Source organism: Suncus etruscus, chromosome 10, assembly GCF_024139225.1.
Source record: "Suncus etruscus isolate mSunEtr1 chromosome 10, mSunEtr1.pri.cur, whole genome shotgun sequence".
Lineage (NCBI taxonomy): Eukaryota > Metazoa > Chordata > Mammalia > Eulipotyphla > Soricidae > Suncus > Suncus etruscus.
This window is the reverse complement of record NC_064857.1, coordinates 83,594,715-83,613,552: the sequence shown is the minus strand read 5'-3', so window position 1 is coordinate 83,613,552 and position 18,838 is coordinate 83,594,715. Positions and strand designations below refer to the sequence as shown.

At 44.2% G+C, this 18,838-nt stretch overlaps 1 protein-coding gene across 1 annotated transcript in view; it reads right to left on the bottom strand.

The window, feature by feature from the left end:
- Positions 1-18,838, bottom strand: part of VPS39 (VPS39 subunit of HOPS complex) — a 90,148-nt gene that overhangs the window by 8,283 nt on the left and 63,027 nt on the right. The gene's annotated exons all lie outside the window — the stretch shown is intronic.

Sequence of the window (18,838 nt, the reverse complement as noted above, 5' to 3'; positions counted from 1 at the left end):
ATTCCCAAGTCAATTAAGAGGAAGCCTCACTCAAGCCTCATCCACCCAAACTGTGGATGAGCCCGAGATGACCCTCTCTGGATCAGAACCTGGGCTCTCTCCCACTCCCTTTTTGGGGTTCAGCCTGCTCTGCCCTCCACAGACACACACCATTACTGCCCTGTGCCCAGGTCTTCTGTGGCCTGTGCCTGTTCTAGGTTGATTCCAGGGGTACAGAGGTGCTGAGCAGGGGCCTCCCCGAGGCAGGAACTCACATCTCCCAGAGCTGTTGAGAGAGTGGAGAGAAGAGAAGCAATTCCCCTATGAGGTGACCCCGTGTCTGCTCTTCCCACCCATAAGGAGACCCAGTTAGTTCCACACCCACAAAGGTGGGCACCCTGGGACTCAGTTGGAGGGATGAAGAAGGAACATGATGCTCCTCCATATCCCATTCTGAAAAACTGGGGAGATACCAGATGGTTAATGTGTAAGGACCATGGATGAGACTTCAGGTAGAGCCCATAGATTTTAAAACAATATCAAAGCTACATGGCCATGTATGTGTGGGCATAGGAGGTTATGCAAGCCCCATAGTCAGCTTATATTTTCTGGTAGCCACCTTCATAAAGTAAAAAAAAGTTAAGGTAAAATGTAGTATAACAATACCTGCTACAGAACCCAGTTCTCCAAATCACTGTTGATTCAACATGTGATCAGCATAAAAAGGACTATGGAGATTTTTTTTTTTCAAACAGAGTATCTCCATGCTTAGTTTGTCTTCATTCAGACATACTACTATCCAGTCTAATGTAGCTACCACAGATGAAAAGAGAATCTCTGGGGGCACAGAGCACTGAATGAATGAGAAGAAACAAGCACTTCAATAGCTGTTTATTGGCATGAATTAGATGTCAAGTTGGGTTTTACTGCATGGGGGCCCAAAAGGCAAAGGGCTGGATCAGTGTCAGCAAAACAAAGATGTACACTTTCTTCAGCAGAAAGCTGCCGCAATGTGGTGAGAGGAGTTAGGGCAGAGAAGGGGCCACTATTATAATGATAGTGGGAAGTGATCACTCTGAACAAGAATTGGATCCTGAAAAGAAATAAAGTGATATGCACAGTGCTTTTTCAGTAACATTATTGCAAATCATAGTGGTTAAAAGGGAAAAAGAAAAAGGCAGTCTAGGAGAGGTGGAGGGAGGGAAATTGGGGACACTGGAAGAGGGAAATAGACATTGGTGAAGGAATGGGTACTCAAATATTGTACTACTAAAACTCCATCATGAACAACTTTGTAATGCAATAAATTAAAGAAAAACCAGGGGCTGGAGAGATAGCATAGAGGTAAGGCATTTGCCTTGCATGTAGAAGGTCGGTGGCCCAAATCCCGGCATCTCATATGGTCCCCCCAAGTCTGCCAGGAGCTATTTCTGAGCTTGGAGCCAGGAGTGACCTCTGAGCACTGCCGGGTGTGACCCAAAAACCAAAAAGAAAAGAAAAACCAAAGCAGTTCATTCTTTGTCTTTTCTCCCAAACAATCTGAACATAGCTATGTCTAGGAAACAGGCACAGAGGGACACAGGTATGAGGGAACAACAGGAACAGAGGACGTGCAGGAGATGATCTAGAGCAGGATCAGCAGCTGGGCTGGCCTGACAGGGCTGCCACCACATGTTACTCATCCAGAGACCAGGATCCCATAGCAGGGACACCACACACCAGACCCCACCCAAGCTGCCACCAAGGCCTGGAGGAGGTCTTGACTACCTCCTTTTCCATCTTGGAAATCTCTTTCTCCTTGCTATTTTTCCTCCATCCTATAACTCTCAAATTTTGCACCTGGGAATAAACATCCATTTTTTTTTCTCCTTAGTCATTCATCACTCCTTGCATTTCCAACCCCAGGAATGGGGCGCTGCCATACCAACTCCTGCCAGAAGAATGAATATGTGACCCAACAGACTAAGTAGCTCTGACTAGTGTAGTTGGGTGTTGGATTGTGGTACTCACATCCTAAAACAAATCTGTCACATAAAGCTTAGTAATACCTGAATAACCCTCTGGGGACATTCCAAGACCACCAGTGAATGTTTCCATACCTGAGAATTTTATTAAAAACATTTCTGAGTTCCATTCCTACTATATTTCTCTGTACATAAGTACCTATAGTAGAGTTTCGCTTACTAATAAGGCACAGTAACAACAATAATAATTCATAACAACTCTAAGAATAAGGACTGTCCCTCCTCCTGCCTATCAAAGCTCTGAGAGAATCTTAACTGCCAGACATCCTCCCATGACTATAGATGTGAGATCCACAAAAATGAGCTGTTTCACAAGGCCGGAGCAGTGGCACAAGCGGTAGGGTATTTGCCTTGCAAGCGCTAACTGAGGATGGACTGAGGTTTAATCCCCCGGCATCCCATATGGTCCCCCAGGCCAGGAGTGATTTCTGAGTGCATAGCCAGGAGTAACCCCTGAGTGTCACCAGGTGTGTCCCAAAAACCGAAAAAAAAAAAATGAAAAAGAGCTGTCTCCACTCCCAATGTAGCTAAGACCCTTGTCTTGCCCCCTTACACCTCCCCTATAGTGACTGGGTGTTTTTATGATCTGATTAAGGACAGGATGAGTTAGAGATATACTTCCTTTCTTTTAATAGAGACATGGTTTTATGGCTTGCTGTCAACTTCATATAAATGAAATTCTTGCTAGCCAATCTGGTTTAGAAAGAGTTTCTAAAATACAGTTACCACCCACTGTGCCAACTCATTCAGCATTGTGACAAAGAGATGCAAGGCCAGAGGCCTGTGGTTCGACAATAATTGTGAAAGGTAGAGAAATAAAGTGGGAATACATAGAGCTGGCAACAGGCTGTGGATAATGTATATACTCAGACATGTAAAGTTCTAAGTGGAAGGTTTTGTTTTTATTGATGCATGATCAAAACAGAAGTTCTCTCCTGAAAGAAATGTATTTTTCTTTTTTTTCTTTTTTTATTGGGGGGTCACACCCAGTGACACTCAGGGGTTACTCCTGGCTATGTGCTCAGAAATTGCTGGCTCAGGGGACCATATGGGACACCAGGGATCGAACCCAGGTTCATCCTGGGTCAGCTGTATGCAAGGCAAACACTACCGCTGTGCTATTGCTCCAGCCCCAAGAAATGTTTTTAATAAAATTCTTAAGACTATCACTTTGTTTATTGGAATAGAATTAATTTTTTTCCTTTTTTTTCTTTGTAAGTGCAGAGAATGTTTCTGAATATGTTCAACTTTTTTTAATTGACTGAGGTACTGTGATTCACTTCCTATGTACATAATTCCAACCCCACACCCATCACCAGGGAGGTCCTCAAAACTTCCCTTCCCCCAGGTTCCCAATGCTTTTCTCCCATTCATCTCTACTCCCCACAAACTCAATTTTGTTTATCAGTTCTCCTGTTGTGTTGCCTCTGGCCCTTTGTTGCTACCTTTCTGTGCATCTTTTAGTCCTACACATGAAGGAGATCATTCTACATCTGTTCCTCTCCTTATGACTGACTTTACTCAACAGGATATGATCAGATGGCAATTTTCAAAAGAGATCAAAATTCCTTTACCACAGTGACTCAGGTGGGAGGGAAACTTGGTTGATCTTGTAATAAAGTTTATGTTTCTAAAGATGGGTGCACTCAATAATATCTCTATTAGAGATAGAGCCATCTAAAACTTTAGAGCTATCTAGAACCCTGCCTCTCTTGTCATCAAGAGATGGAGGCAAAAAGGGAAATAGCCTAGTTAAAAAAAATTTGAATAGGACACACTTCTCCAGAGTGGTCACATAGATGGGCAACAGGTTATCATCTCCTACTGGAGAATGGCTAGCCCCTTAAAAACTAGAAACAAGAATTGGAGAGGATGTGGAGAGAAGAGGCTGCTTGGCATAGCAGAGAGCAAATTAGTGAAGCCATTTTAGAAATAAGTATGGAGATTTCTCAAAAAATAAAAATATAGGGGCTGGAGAAGTAGCACAGGAAGTAAGGCACCTGCCTTGCACTCAGTAGATCTGGATTTGATTCCTGGCATTGTCTATGGTCCATCAAGAAACACCAGAAGTGATCTCTCATCGCAGAGTTAACAAAATCCTCTTAGCACTACATGTGTGGCCCCCAAACCAATCCATTTCTGGTACTTACTTATATTTTTCATTAATAATTTTTATTTTGACCAAAGTGGATTACAAATCATTCACAGTAGTATTTTAGGTACATAGTGACATTGAATCAGGGGCATTCCCACCACCAATGTTGTCCTCCCTCCACCCTTGTTTCCAGGTTCATCCCATATCGCCACTCCTTTACCCCCCCCCCCCCCCGAGCTGCTAGTATAAGTGGTCCCTTCTGTGTCTAGCTTGTTGTAGATTGGATATCAATTCTGTTGTAGTTGACTTTGGATTTGGTGTCAGAAAAAAAAGAAAAAGAAAAAAGGGGGGTAAAAATTCAAACAAGCAAAAAACGGAAGAATCCTTCTAGAGACTATAAAAATCAGTTTAAGAAAAGAAAGGGAAAAAGGAAGGAAAACATAAAAATAATACAAAAACATTCAAACCCAAAACAAAACAAAACAAAAACAAATCATTATTGAAGAAAGCAAATACACTAATTCAAAGTGACATCTGCACTCCCATGTTCATTGCAACATTATTTATAATAACCAGTAGCTGAAAGCAACCCAACAACAGATGATTGAACGAAGTAGATGTGGTAGAAGCACAGAGCAGAGTCCTACCAGGATAGGCATGTATGTCAAGGGTAAAATCCTGTTATTTGCAGCAACATGGATGGGACATCGCTGTTCTAGAAAGGATGATCAGAGAAATATGCGAGACAGAGAAAGGTCAGATGACCCACTCAGATATGGTACACAATGAAGTCAAGTAAATAATTTTTTTTCCGGGGTTTTGGGCCACACCCGGCGGTGCTCAGGGATTACTCCTGGCTGTCTGCTCAGAAATAGCTCCTGGCAGGCACGGGGGACCATATGGGACACCGGGATTAGAACCAACCACCTTAAGTCTTGGATCGGCTGCTTGCAAGGCAAACACCGCTGTGCTGTCTCTCCGGGCCCAAGTAAATAATTTTTATACAACAACAAAGCTACTTTTAGATGGGGATCAATTAGTGGTTACCAGAAGACAAAGGGAGAGAACAGTGGGTAAACTGGGTGAAAGGAGTCAATTATTTGAAGGGTATAACCAGAATATCAGGAGTGAATTTAATGTGGCATATACAGAGGTTGATTTTTAATGACACAGACCTGAAATTTACAGAACGTTTCACACTTTGATTTTTTTTTTTTTTTTTTTTTTGGTGTTTGGGTCACACCTGGCAGCACTCAGGGGTTACTCCTGGTTCTAGGCTCAGAAATCACCCCTGGCAGGCACAGGGGACCATTTGGGATGCTGAATTCGAACCACCATCCTTCTGCATGAAAGGCAAATGCCTTACCTCTATGCTATCTCTCCAGCCCCCACACTTTGATTTTTACAACATTTTTTTTTTTGCTTTGTTTTTGAATCACACCTGGCCATGTTCAGGAGTTACTCCTGACTCTGCACTCAGGAATCACTTCTGGCTAGGTCAAACCCAGGTCAATCATATGCAAAGCAAATGCCTACCTACTATACTATCTCTGGCCCAATAATAAAATTTGTTGAAGTGGTAGAAGGGTCAAGGAGATAACCAAGGGCTGGAGCACATGCCAGGCGTATGGAAGCCCCAAGTTAGATTTCCTGTGCTACATAGTCCCCCAAACACCATTGGGGATGGCCCTATGGCCCCCAGCACTTGCAGACCCTGAATATAGAAGGTGCCCTGGGCCTTCTGAACAGTGTTTGAGAAACCTAAAAAATTAAAATAAAATAATAATAAGGGCCAGAAAGAGCACAGCTGTAGGGCTTTTGCTTTGCACGTGGTCGACCCAGGATGGAAGGTGATTCGATCCTCAGCATCCCGTATGATCCCCTGAACCTACAGGAGTGATTTCTGAGCACAGAGCCAGGAGTAACCCCTGAGTGCCGCTGGGTGTGGCCCCCCCAAAAAATAATAAAACTAATTATTTTAAGTAACAAAAGAGGGCTCCAGTGATAGTACAGCAGGCAGGGCACTTGTTTTTCATGAAGCAGACCCAGGTTTTATCCCCAGTACCCCATATAGTCACCTGAGCTCCATCAGGAATGATGCTTGAGCACAGAACCAAGAGTAAGCCCTGAGTACTGTGGAGTGTGGCAATAAATAAATAAATAAATAAGTAAATAAATAAATACATTAATTGGGGCTGGAGAGATAGCATGGAGGTAAGGCGTTTGCCTTTGATGCAGAAGGTCATTGGTTTGAATCCTGGCATCCCATATGTTCCCCCGAGCCTGCCAGGATCGATTTCTAAGCATAGAGCCAGGCGTAACTCCTGAGTGATGCTGGGTGTGACCCCCCCAAAAAAAATAAATAAAAAAATAAAAGTAAATAAATACATTAATTAATAAAAGCCAATTCTCCTTTTGAATCTGGTAGCTAGGTATTAAGTAATAGGAGATGACGAAAGTCTTATGCTTGGCCCTGAGCTTGGGACCTAAAAGTGAAGCAGTCTTGCTAATAGGTAGATTCTATTAGAACTGAGAGCCCAAGGTTGATTGAGAAGTCGGACCACAAGAGCCATGATCTGACACTGAATCTGAAGATCTCATCACTAAGTCTTTAGTGGGGAATAAACCCCTGGGTCTGCATTTCCTCCCTTATTCTCTCCCCCCCCCCCTTTTTTTCGTTTTTTGTTTTTTGGGCCATACCCGGCGGTGCTCAGGGGTTACTCCTGGCTATCTGCTCAGAAATAGCTCCTGGCAGGCACGGGGGACCATATGGGACGCCGGGATTTGAACCAACCACCTTAGGTCCTGGATCGGCTGCTTGCAAGGCAAACACCATTATGCTATCTCTCTGGCCCCATTCCTTCCTCCCTTTTATCCTTTGTCTTCCTGCCTTTCTTTCTGGAGGGAGTTAGGCACACCCAGCACTGCTTAGGTCTTACTTCTGACTTTTGGGAACTGGCCCTCTTCAGGTCCTTTCTGAATGTCTCATCCACAGACTCTACCAACCTAGGATGGGGGTTATTGTTTGTGCCATAAAGTTTGGGGTAGTCTGTTAATATGGTTATAGAATCTAAGCCAGGCATCTTCCCAAGTTTACCAACAATCTATCCTGAATATTTTTTGATCTTTGTTTGGACTTTTATTTTTATTTTTTAAATTAATTTATTTATTTTGGTTTTTGGGTCACACCCGGCATTGGTCAGGGGTTACTCCTGGCTCTACGCTCAGAAATCGCTCCTGGCAGGCTCGGGGACCATATGGGATGCCGGGATTCGAACCACTGTCCTTCAGCATGCAAGGCGAACACCCTACCTCCATGCTATCTCTCCCGTCCCCGGGGCTTTTATTTTTTGATGGGGATTATTGAAGTTACATCTGGCTTTGAGTTTAGAGATTATTCCTGATAGTGCTTAGAGGCCATTAGTGGTTGGCGACATGCAAGGAAAATGCCTTAATTTCTGTGCTATCTCTCTGGGCCTCCAATCCTGGAGCTTTATATCACATTCCCAAAACATGAGCAGAAAGAAGTGGCCATTATTTAACTAATGAATATCACTAATTTTATTTATTTATTTATTTGGTTTTTGGGCCACACCCGGCGGTGCTCAGGGGTTACTCCTGGCTGTCTGCTCAGAAATAGCTCCTGGCAGGCACGGGGGACCATATGGGACACCGGGATTCGAACCAACCACCTTTGGTCCTGGATCGGCTGCTTGCAAGGCAAACACCGCTGTGCTATCTCTCCGAGCCCGTTATTTTATTTTTTTAAACTTTTTTGATTGATTGATTGGTTTCTGGGCCACACTCAGTGGCACTCAGGTGTCACTCTTGGCTTCTGCACTCAGAAATTGCCCCTGGCAGGCTGGGGAACTCCATGGAATGATGAGAACCGGGTCCCTCCTGGGTTGACCACAGGCAAGGCAAATGCCCTACCACTGTGCTATCTCTCCAGCCCCGAATATCAGTAATTTTAAAAAACAAAACTCAATCAGCCTGGTAAGAGAAAAGATTACTTTCTATTTGTGCCAAAGAAAATAGTATTACAAAATTGGAGTGAAAGGCAATCAAGGAATATGTTGCCAAATCAAAAAGAAAAAGGTATAGGGCAAATTATTAATGGTTATTCGTAAACATAACATGCTATTTAAATTTTGGGGGTTTTGGTTTTTGGGTACCACCCAGCTGCGCTCAGGTGTTACTCCTGACTCTAGGCTCAGAAATTGCTCCTGGTAGGCTTGGGGGACCATATGGGATGTCGGGATTTGAACCACCCTACCTCCATGCTATCTCTCTGGCCCCATCATGCTATTTAAAATTTTGCAAAGTTTAGGTATTGTTGTCCTTTTAAACTTTGTGTGTTTTGTATTATTTGAAACTAAAATACATGTATAATATATATATTGGTTTTTGGGTTACACCTGGCTACACTTAGGGGTTATTCCTGGTGCTGAAATCACCAGAAATCACTTCTGGCAGGCACAGGGGACCATATGGGATGCTGAGATTCGAACCACCATTCGTCCTGGATCGGCTGCTTGCAAGGCAAATGCCCTACTGCTGTGCTATTTCTCTAGTCCTAAAACTAAAACTTTTGTCCCAATTTTATAAACTTGCATAAACTTCAGGATCCTTAGAACATGGATACCTTGTGTGTTATACTGTTCAAAGTGCTTTATACATATATGCTATATTAATTAATTCCTCAAATTCTAAGAGGCAGGTGATGATGTTACAAATGAGAAAACTGAGGTAGTTGAAACTTCTGCTGGGTCAACTCAGGGATCTAACCCATACGCAGGGCTCTTAATCAAACCTGCAATATGGTCTTTCTCTGATGGGAACAGAAGCAAGGAGAAATATAAAAGAATCCCGGATCGGGGCCGGGTAGGTGGCGCTGGAGGTAAGGTGTCTGCCTTGCAAGCGCTAGCCAAGGAAGGACCGCGGTTCGATCTCCCGGCATCCCATATGGTCCCCCCCAAGCCAGGGGCGATTTCTGAGCACATAGCCAGGAGTAACCCCTGAGCGTCAAACGGGTGTGGCCCAAAAACCAAAAAAAAAAAAAAAAAAAAAAAGAATCCCGGATCAGGCCTTGCCTGAAGGTGTCATTCTAGTTCTCAGCTGTCCCTCTTGGCCCTGGTTCTTTCCCATCTACAAATATTGGTAATAAGCGTTCAGATGACAGTGTCATAGAGGATAGAAGGGTTTAGGGTGGAGAAGGAGGCAAAGTGATGCCCAGCTGAATCTCAATTGCAGATAGAAGGTCTGAAGCAGGTGTGGGGAAAGGTGAAAAGATTTATTTGCATAAAATATGTGTCAAGATTCAGAACTAACTAGTGCCACTATCAAGGCACAGGCAGTTCTGCACTCTTACCTCATGAGGAAGTGCTTATTCAGCTCTGCTGTTATGGAAAGGAGACCATTTCCTGTCCAGGTCTCAGCAGAAAAGAGCACTGGCCTTTCTCAGTCTAGGACTATTACGAAGATTGAGTAAGCAGGGGAAAGACACCTGACCCAGCCATCTAATAAGAAAATGTTGCTTCCGACTAAGGGCAGGTGAATAAACACAAACCTTGTCCCAACCTTGGAGTGTGTCACTGAAACTCCTCATGTAGAGGCCAGAGAGTACAGCAGTTAATTTCTTTGTATGTGACTGACCTGACTTTGAACCTTGACATCCCATATGGTTACCCGAGACCACTTGGAGTGATTCCCTGTGCTCAGAATTAGGAGTGCCCTCTCTCCAAAACAAACAAACAAACAAACAAACAAACAAACTCCCCCCAAAAACTAATGTAGGGGCCGGGGTGATAGCATGGAGGTAAGGTGTTTATCTTGCATGCAGAAGGATAGTAGTTCGAATCCCGGCATCCCATATGATCCCCCAAGCCTGCTAGGAGCAATTTCTGAGTGTAGAACCAGGAGTAACCCCTGAGCGCTGCTGGGTGTGACCCAAAAACAAAACAAAACAAAACAAAACAAAACAAAACTAATGTAGGCTCTGGAGCTGATAGAACTCATGCCACTTATACTCTCAGTGTGCATTCTAGCATTTGATCCCCAAGTACCACCAAGAGTAGTGCCTGAGTACAGAGTCAGGAATAGCTTCTAAGTTCCTCTGGGTGTAGCCCAAAACATACCCTCATATTACTGATGTCTAGACCAATCTCCCTTCAGAATTCCTCTGTCCCCATCCCACTTCCTTGCATTCTCCATCTCTGGTGGTCTCTCCTATGACCTACCTCCGCCCACACACACACACACACACACACACACACACACACACACACACACTGTCCTACTGGGCCTTTTCTCTCTGACATCTCTTTTCATGATCTTCCACACAGTAGAATAGTATGTGAGCAATTCAAATTTATAATGTTTGTAGTTTCTCTATTTTAATTCACAATTATATATGCTATATATATCAGCTAAGTCCTATCTACATTTTTAAAACATAAATCCAAGCTAAACTCTTTCCAGCATGACTAACACAACACCCTCAATAGACAAACCTTCCTTTAAACTTTTGAGATGACCTCCCACAACCCTGGATTTCAGAAAACCTTTTGTGGGGTCTCTGTGCAGTTTCAGGTTACCTGCCATGTTAAAAAAAAAGGGCACCATGAGAAATGAAGAAGGAATTATATAATTATATAAATGAGGAATTGTATAAACTGCGCCTTCTCTCTCCACCCGGCATTGACTCATCTAAAGCGTGGAAGCTAAATAGAAGATGGAACCATAACCCCCACTGGAGGGCAGCCATCTGCTTGACCTGGTTTAGGAGGCCTGTGGGCTCCTCTAACTCCTACAGAGCCTGCACCCCACAGAGTCTTCTCTCCCACTGCCCAGCCTTCAATGCCCCTCCCCAGGAACCAGTAGGGGCTCCAGAATGAGCCCAGCTAGAGCTGAGGCCCAGGTGAGATCCCTCCTCTCCTTTTACTGTTCAGCTTACCTGTCCCCCTGGAATAGGCTTTTAAATGAGCTTGTAAATGTGCTTCTGGTATTTTTTACCCTAACATAAAGCTGAAAATGAGAGACTAAAAGGAGGATCTTTTTTTTTTCTGTAATCCAGTCTCCAAAATAAGGCTTTAAAGCTCAGCACATTGAGAAAAGGGTCTCTGAACTTCAGACACATCCTGCCCATCTTACCCACACTTCCAACCCTTAATGAGTATGTTCCTCCAGCTCCAGACAACAGGGACAGACGCTGAACTTCCAGGGATTCACTGTCTTAGCTCCCAACTCAGCCCCTGGGGACATCCTAACATTTTACTGGGGGGAGGTGGGCTGCACTCATGTTGCTCAAGGGTTATCCAAGCTCTGCACTCAAGAATTATTCCTGATGGGTTCAGGGGACCGTATGGGGGTTCCAGGAATCAAACCCTAGTAAGCCATGTGCAAGACATGCCCTACTCTCTGTTACTCTGGCCCTTAATTTGTTATTCGCCTTTTTACTTTTCTTTATTTTTCTTTTATTTCCGTTTATTTAATTAATTAATTAATTTTTTGATGGAGGGAGAGTTTGGACCACACTCAATGGTACTCAAGGGTTACTTCTGATTCTTGCTCAGGGGTTCTGCTGGCACATGGGGGACCTTCTGGGGGGATGGACATTAAACCAGGTTCAGATATGTCCAAAGGAAGTATCTTAACCTGTGTACTATCTCTCCAGCCTCCTTTGCTATTTTCAGTATTTTCTTATCTTCACACTGCATATTTGAAGTTGATATCTAGAAATAAAATCAAAAGAGTGACAGGGGTATAGGATGCACAGCTGACCAGGTGGGATGGGACATTCTCCTTTTGCCATTAAAACTTGAAAGAAGGGCCCAGAGAGATAGCACAGCGGCGTTTGCCTTGCAAACAGCCGATCCAGGACCAAAGGTGGTTGGTTCGAATCCCGCTGTCCCATATCGTCCCCCATGCCTGCCAGGAGCTATTTCTGAGCAGACAGCCAGGAGTAACCCCTGAGCACCGCCGGGTGTGACCCAAAAACCAAAAAACAAACAAACAAAAAAAAAACTTGAGAGAAGCTCAGAATTTGGTGGCTCAAAGAGGTCGGGGGGGGGGGGAGGGTGAGAAATGGGAGTGGGATAAAAAACAGGGAGATACTCTTTCACATCATCAGATGCTTCCATGAAAGAGTCAGGACCTGGACCACCGTCTGTCAAACACAGATTTTGTCTCAGGAACAGTGAGCCTCAGTTTGTGTAGGGCCCAGTTTCAAAGACCTGCCTTCGACAACGACTGGGGCACACACACACTACTGGAGCTGGATCAGCTGGACTCTCTGGAAATGTGGTGCTGTCAGGCCCTGTGGTGCTGGGGATTACTCAGGCCATCCCCACAATGCTTGGGGGCCTCAGGGGTCACTCCTGGTGATGCTGAGGGAACATGTGGCTCTGGAGATCAAACAGGAATTAACTACAATTAACTATTAAGTGCCTAGCCCCTGCATTGAGTTTCTTTCTTTGCTGGCCCAGTTGGCTCAATCACTGGTGGGGCTCCTGAACCTCCTGAGCACTTTTTTTTTTTTTTTTTTTTTGGTTTTTGGGTCACATCCAGCAGCACTCAGGGATTACTCCTGGCTCTACTCTCAGAAATCGCTCCTAGCAGGCTCGGGGAACCATATGGAATGCCGAGATTCGAACCACCGTCCTTCTGCATGAAAGGCAAACGCCTTACCTCCATGCTATCTCTCTGGCCCCCTCCTGAGCACTTTTTATGGGGACCACATCCTTGAAAAAATTTTGCTCAATCCAGAAATGATTTTCACAAGACTCTGATTGTTCCCAATTTCTGGAGATACAGGCATTAATAAAAGTAACTGCTGGTTGCTCTGCTAAAGCTGATTATCAGATTGGTCCTATACTTTGCATTCTAAGTTTTCCTTTTAGCACATCTGTCTAAGGGGTTGTCCCATCCCGTGGAGCACCCCAGATCCTCACTCCTGAGGCTGCATGTTTACCCATCACCCATTGCTAAAACCAGGCTTGTTCTATTTAGCCATTTCACATGCTACCATTTGGTAGAAGGAAAATCACAGATCAGGCAAGCCAAGGAAGTCACAGGAGCAGACAGCACCTCCCTGTAGCACTGGAATCCCAGAGTGCTTGGGATCAGCTGACATGCTGGTCTACTTTCCTGACCTGTAAAGCTAGCTTACCAGTGCCAGGGCCCAAAGCAACCAGTAGTCAGATCCTTAAGTTTTGAAGGGCTCTTTATTGTCCCCCCAATAGAAGCTCTTCTTAGACTCCAAATCTCTCAAACCCATAGATTTCAGGGAGGAAAGAGTCATGCAGAGAGATGAAACTTCCTGGTTCCTGAACACACACTTAGGGTCCCTCTGAGGTGTCACCTCCTTATGTGTACTTGTGTAAGGAGGCCAAATCCACCCTGCTGATCTCTCTCTCTCTCTCTCTCTCTCTCTCTCTCTCTCTCTCTCTCTCTCTCTCTCTCTCTCTCCTGCCCTGAGGTTCCCTTTCAGGCATTTTCTTTTTTTCTTTATTGTGGTGTGAGATGGTACCTCATTGTTGTCGGTCATATTCTTGTTCCAGGCTCATAACCTCTTTTAAGCCTTCATTTTCTTCTTTGCCTCATACACATACACACCTCAGCAAAGAGTGTGTACAAGATCTCTGAAGAGCCTGTGAACTTTTTTCCCTTTTGTTGGTGGGAGTGTTGGCTACACCCAGTTCAGGGATCACTCCTAGTAGTGGTGCCCCACTGTCCTCTCCTAGCTCCAGTCAGGTCATCCTTCAGCGACCCTCCTGAGTTCCAGGCTTATCCCACAGAAAGTGCTCACCAACTTCCCAGCTCTCCCACCGTGCCCCACCCCCAGGCCTGGTTCCCACTTGGCTATGAGGATGGCCCCTGTGCCCTTGGAATGGGAGGGTTGCAAAAAAGCTCCCTGAAATTACTCATAGCTAAGGACCTTGCTGCTGGCAGAATTGGAACCTGGCCCAGGAAGTGCCCTATGAAAACTCAGGGAGCCAGTGGGTGGGGTCTTGACAACCGCTCAAGTCATAGGAAGTCACAGTCCTTAGCCTGACGAGGCATGAAGTGGAAGATGAGGTGGAGGTCTGGGTGTGATAGCAACTAGTCAGGTCCATCTCTCTCTCTCCTCTCTCTCTCTCCCCCTCTCTCCTCTCTCTGTCTCTCTCTGTCTCTCTGTCTCTCTGTCTCTCTGTCTCTCTCTCTCTCTCTCATGCACACACACATCTCACACATGAACACACACAAAGCTTTTCTCTTTTTTCTCCCTGCCTCCTTCTCTCACTCTCTTATACACAAACATACATACACACACATGTACTATATTAACCTACACTGGATTTCTTGAAAAAGACTATAAAGTCTTTTTTCCCTTTTTCTCAATATTGGACCTTTTCTAATGTTCTCTATGGTTATGGCCCAGACACTTGCTATACTTAAAGATTCAACCTGATGTGGAGTTCAGTGTTTTGAATTTTTTTGTTTTGTTTTGTTTTGGGGTCAACCAACAGCGCTCAGGGGTTACTCCTGGCTCTATGCTCATAAATCGCCCCCAGCAAGCTCGGGGGACCATATGGGATGCTGGGATTCGAATACTCCTTACTTCTGTGCTATCTCTCCGGCCCTTTGAATTGTTATTTGTTTTTTAGTCCTGAGTTCAAGATCTGACTTGTGATATAAATCAGCACTTGTCTTGCATGTGTGAGGCTCTGGGTTAAATTCCCAGCATTGCTAAAAGTTCTCCCAAAGAGAGAACTGTCATTAAAACGTTAAGATATAGCTTAACATTGAGATCTAACAAAAAGTTTTTTTAAAAAAACTTTATTGATTGATTGATTGGTTGAGGCTCTCAGGGGTTATTCCTGGCTCTGCATTCAGAAATTACTCCTGGCAGGCTGGGGAACCATATGGGTTTCTGGGAATCAAAGGGGGTTCCTCCTGGGTCAGCCACATGCAAGGCATACACCCTACCACTGTACTATCTCTTCAGTCCCTCTAGCAAAATGTTAAGATCTAGCTTCATCACCTTTGACTTTTGTGTTTTTAGATAAGTAACCACATTTCTCTAAGCCTCAGTATCTGCATCTGTAAAAAGAAACAATGCTGGGCCTGGAGAGATAGCACAGCAGCATTTGCCTTGCAAGCAGCCGATCCAGGACCAAAGGTGGTTGGTTCGAATCCTGGTGTTCCATATGGTCCCCCATGCCTGCCAGGAGCTATTTCTTTTCTTTTTTTCTTTTTTTTTTTTTGGTTTTTCAGGCCACACCTGTTTGATGCTCAGGGGTTACTCCTGGCTAAGTGCTCAGAAATTGCCCCTGGCTTGGGGGGCCATATGGGACGCCGGGGGATAGAACCGCGGTCGCTTCCTTTCCTTGGCTAGCGCTTGCAAGGCAGATACCTTACCTCTAGCGCCACCTCGCCGGCCCCAACCAGGAGCTATTTCTGAGCAGACAGCAAGGAGTAACCCCTGAGCACCGCCGGGTGTGGCCCAAAAACAAAAAACAAAAAAACAACAAAAAAAGAAACAATGCTATAACCTTCCTCAAAGAATTGTTGTGACAGGGCCAGAGAGATAGCATGGAGGTAAGGCATTTGCCTTGCATGCAGAAGGACAGTGGTTCAAATCCTGGCATCCCATATGGTTCCCCGAGCCTGCCAGGAGTGACTTCTGAACATAGAGCCAGGAGTAACCCCTCATCGCTGCTGGGTGTGACCCAAAAACAAAACAAAGATTTTGTTAAAAAATAGAATTGTTGTGACAATTAAGTATAGTGTATATGTAAAAAAAAAACAGTACAAAGTAAACATGTAGGGGCAAGAGAACAGGTGCAACAGGCTGAGCAGAAGCTAGGCATGCAGGAGGACCAGCTTCCATCCTCAGCATTGGCACCATAGGATTCCCTGAACACTACTAGGGCCCTAAACACTACTAGGGGTGACCCCTGAGCTCTAAGACAAGGGTAGATCCCAAACACTGCTGGGTATGACCCAAAATTAAACAAAAAATCCACATTCAATTAAAGACATGATTATAAAATGATGATATCAAAAGAATGCGACAGCTGGGGGGGGGCAGGAAGAAAACTGGGGACACTGGTGAAGAAGGGAAGTAGACACCAATGAAGGGACAGGGGTTATAACAGTGTATGCCTAAAATTAATCATCATTAACTATAACTTTGTAATTCATGATGACTTTTTAAAAATCAATAAAAATAAAATTAAAAGAATATAATAAAAATAGCAGTGGCTTCAAGGTCATGAAGGCATCTGAATTGGCCTGGAACTTTCCATTCTCTCTAAGCATCATTTATATTCTTTCTTCAATGGCTCATATTCACCAGTGACTAAACACACAGAAATTCTTCCTTCTCACAATCAAAACTTGTTACCTTTAGGATTTCCTCATCTCTTGCTCTTCCCTTGAGCTCCGCTTCACACGACCTATGCCTTTTGTCACCAGGTTCTCCCACCCCCTCTCCCACAACCCATATCAGTTTTCTCCTCATCAACATAACTATGACCACACTACCTGTCCCTGTCCGGTGTGCCTCTCATTGCCCTCACTCTCAGTTTCACTGAGCTTGAACCCCAGTAGCAGGCTCAGCTCTCCTGCATCTAAGGCCACATCCTAGTCTTGACCCCACACTCATCTGCTAGGGCCCCTCACCCCTATCACCTTGGCTGCTTCCTTTGGGACTCTGGCTCCAGGACATAGCTCTCCTCTGCTTCCTCTGTTCTCATATGGGATGCTGGGGATTGAATCCAAGTTGGCTACTTGCCAGGCAAATGCCTGACCTGCTGTACTATTGTTTCTGGCCCCTCAACAAAATTATTTTTTGGAAAGACAAACCCAGGAAGTTTACTTTGTGACTGAAAAATTCCTTTTACTCGAGGATACTACCTGATACCTGAACTATTTCTCAGACTCCAAAAGATTTTATCTCTCTCCCAACTATTTTTTTGGGGGGACCATATGGGATGCTGGGAATCGAACCGTGGTTCATTTTAGGCTAGGGCTTATAAGACAGACGCCTTACCTCTAGCGCCACCGCTCCGGCCCCTCCCTCAACTATTTTAGAAGACTTAAAAGGAGATATCTATATTTCCTTTATCTATTTCTTTAGATGCATTTTCTTTTTCTTTAATATTTTTAGATGCATTTTCTTTTTTTTTCTTTTGTTTTTTTCGGGCCACACCCATTTGATGCTCAGGGGTTATTCCTGACTAAGCGCTCAGAAATTGCCCCTGGTTTGGGGGGACCATATGGGGCACCAGGGGATCAAACTGCAGTCCTTCCTTGGCTAGCACTTGCAAGGTAGACACCTTACCTCTAGCACCACCTCGCCGGCCCCTAGATGCACTTTCTTAACAGTTATAATTCTTAGTATATATTTCTGTATGTAGAGGTAGCTGTCCCCATCCCTTTTTTTGATCTGCTTGTAGGAAATTCTAGTAGATAAGCCTCTCTTGGTATCTGAGTTCAGGTTAGAACCAAGTTATAGAGATTGTTTAACTTGTTATTTTAATCCCCATATGCATCAGTAGTATCATGTTCCTTTTTGCATAGGCACATTAAAATGGGGAAATCTTATGTATAGAAAGAAGTTCTTATCTAATAGGGATAGGAACTCATAAGTTTTATAGTACAGGCGCGCCTTTCACCCTGAATATTTGTCGTAGCGATTTGACTTAGCCCTCAACTGATATAACATCAACTGTCCAACTCCGAACCTTGGATCCCATGCTTGGAACAGCACTGTTTTCTGCACCAGTGCCAGAAGTCAAACTTCCACCTGGGAAGGCCCTAATGCAGCCCTGGCACCAACTTGCTCCAGGTGGGTTCATATGACACCCTGACAAGAAGAAAACAGCAACAACTTGTCTTCAGGGCAAGTTTCTCTGCCTAAACACCTAACAGTGAGATGAAATCTGAAGAAAATTCATGACTTCCTGGCTGCAACATAGGATCTGTACAAAAACCAAGCTCTTTAATAATAGAAGCCTGTGACAATTGCTATTGAGTAGTCCATGAAGAAAGAATGCAGGGCTGGACACTTAGTATACCCAGAGCCTGCAGTTGGTCTTATGACAGGATGATTCATGGGTAGAAACATCCTGTTTTCTTTTAGGCCAAGATTATTTCCTTTCTAATTTCTCCAACATTTTCTGTACTTATATAAAAAACAAAAATCAAAACAAAAACATACACCAAAAAAACAAACAAAAATCAACCCTGCCATCCTCCCTTTTTTTAAAAAAATTTATTTGTACCTTCTAGATAGGGGTTCCCACCGTTTTCATAGAAACTTGGGACATGAATTACCTTGTTTCACCTCAAATTTTGCATTTTTCTACACATTGAGAAAAGAAAAAAAAAGAGAGAGAAGAGGATGGGGTCCAGGGGCCAAGTGGTCTAAGATGGAAGGAAAAAAAGTAAGGTCAGAACTAAATACCCAAGCCAAAGTCAATGATAACAGAATCAAGAGACTTAAATTGTAACAATCTAAACTTAAAATGGGCCTGTTACACTGGCAGGCCAGGGGGCTAAGGTTGGAAGTATGGGATGCACTGAGAACATTGGTGGAAGGAGGTCAACACTGGTGGTGGGAATGGCCCTAATTCATTGTCACTGTATGCCTGAAATACAACTATAAAGGATTTGTAATTCACAATGGTTTCAATAAAAAATTTTAAAACCAAAAAAAGGGGGGGAGTCGAACGGTGGTGCAAGCAGCAGGGCA